Source organism: Colobus angolensis, unplaced genomic scaffold, assembly GCF_000951035.1.
Source record: "Colobus angolensis palliatus isolate OR3802 unplaced genomic scaffold, Cang.pa_1.0 Scaffold31, whole genome shotgun sequence".
NCBI lineage: Eukaryota > Metazoa > Chordata > Mammalia > Primates > Cercopithecidae > Colobus > Colobus angolensis.
This window is the reverse complement of record NW_012116377.1, coordinates 3,858,210-3,860,231: the sequence shown is the minus strand read 5'-3', so window position 1 is coordinate 3,860,231 and position 2,022 is coordinate 3,858,210. Positions and strand designations below refer to the sequence as shown.

At 51.7% G+C, this 2,022-nt stretch overlaps 1 protein-coding gene across 1 annotated transcript in view; it reads left to right on the top strand.

Moving 5' to 3' along the window:
* IFT122 (intraflagellar transport 122) overlaps positions 1–2,022 on the top strand; it is an 88,345-nt gene that overhangs the window by 57,541 nt on the left and 28,782 nt on the right. The gene's annotated exons all lie outside the window — the stretch shown is intronic.

Sequence of the window (2,022 nt, the reverse complement as noted above, 5' to 3'; positions counted from 1 at the left end):
CAGCTACTCCGGAGGCTGAGGCAGGAGAATGGTGTGAACCCGGGAGACAGAGCTTGCAGTGAGCCGAGATCACGCCCCTGCACTCCAGCCTGGGCAACAGAGCAAGACTCCATCTCAAAAAAAAAAAGGAATTCAGAGGAGGAAGGAGGCATCTCCATGGAGGGAGCGTCCCTCTCCTGCCCCACCTAGAAATGCCAGCAGGGAGGAAGACGACAAATCCCTAGAACAGAAAGGATTGTAAAAAGCCACAAGATTTTATATGAGTGTTTATTGATTCATATATATGTATTTGTTTAAATATTGAGATGGGGACTCACTATGTTGCCCAGGTGGGTCTTGAACTCCTAGGGTCAAGCAGTCTTCTTGCCTCAGCCTCCCAAAGTGTGGGATTACAGGTATAAGCCATCACACCTGGCCAAATTTATTATAGTTGAAAAGTAAGTGTATATGGTATATATCTATTGTATACAACATGCTGTTTTGAAAAAGCCACATGATATTGAAGATAGGCTAGAAGTTACTATTTCATCCGAATCCCGAGTCCCCCGCCTCCTTCCTCTGTGCGAGGCACTCAGGCTCACCAGCTTGGATAGGGTCGTTCCTAGAGATGGACTGCCATCCCCACTAGATGGCAGAGAAGAGCTGCTCAGCTCCCGCCAGACCCTGAGCAGAGCTGCAGGTGCCTCCCTGTTCCCAGGGTTCCCTCTGCTGAGCTCATTTAGGGGCCTTGTGACTCTGACCAGGCGCCCTGACGCTGCAAAATGTAACAGGTTGAAGGAATTCGGAAACAGACTTCTTAGTGGGCAAATCCTAGACTCCAGCACAGCTGAGCTACAGCTAGAAAGACCCTTGAGAGGGTGTCAGTAGCAGGCCCCTTTCCACAAAGAAGATGGTTGGAGCCTAGAAGCAGAGAAGTAGGCTCAGAGCAAGGACTCGGACCTCGAATGCTCCTTTCCCTCTCGGCCACTGTGCCGGGCTTTGCAGGGTTACCCTCTCAAGGCGCTTTAAGGAAACCCGGATTTAGAGGGTAGTGTGTGTAAGACTTACAGCTTGGGACCCAGGTAGTCTTAGCCCTGTGTTCCTTGGCCCATGTGATGCCCACATTGCCCTTTTCTACAAATTCCTCTCCACAAACACTTGTTTCCCAGGTTCTGATTCTAATGCCTCACTTAACGCTGCCTCCCGCCCCTGCTCATGCTCAGACCATTCAGCTGTGTTCTCCAGGCATCTGGTTCATAGTCGGAGAGCTCTTAGCTCTAGATGTTGTGATCTGTTTAATTGACCAGCCTCCCCGGTTAGAATGTGGGCCTCTGAATTGTGGAGGGGGACAGGGGCCGAGACATGTTTCTCCCTGGGTCCCCAGTCTCTGACAGGAAGCCTGGCCCTGTGGGATGAAAAGATGAAGCTGCGTTGTGGTCACCTGCAAGGCAGCCAGAGGCCGGGGACTCACTCGTCTCCCGAGGTCTTTTCAGGAGGGAGGATGCCATGCTGCTGAGTGGAGGCTGCAAATGGTCAGGATTGCTCTGCATGTTCGGTTCAAAGGGCTCCAGAGCTGCTGCCTCCTCTAGGCACAGGTCAGCCCATTTTGAATGGGGCAATGTAAGCAAGCACAGCTGGTGGAAATGGTGACAGCAAAGCCACCTGAAAGCAGCCTGACCTGGTGGCTCATGCTCCTCCAAATCCTGGGCAGAATCTGAAAGCAGCAAAACTGGCTTAGCCAACACCAGTCTGCTTGTTCCTCAGAAACTTCTAGAGGTCCATGAGTTAAAGTCTCTGGCAAGGGCTGCAATTTCAGGATTTACATAAGAGTTTGCCTTCCATGGACTTGGTGGGATTCATTCCCTACCCCTCCACCTTCTTCCAGAATCTGTCTTTATGCCCTCTCAGCTTTCCCCTCCTCCGTTCCCTCTGCAGTACCAGGGGGTCCCCTGTGTCTGTGGCAACACTGGGTAGGCATAGCTGTCCCCTGCATTCTACCCATGTCACCAAGATGTGCAAGGCCATCTCTCATCAGTCCATGCA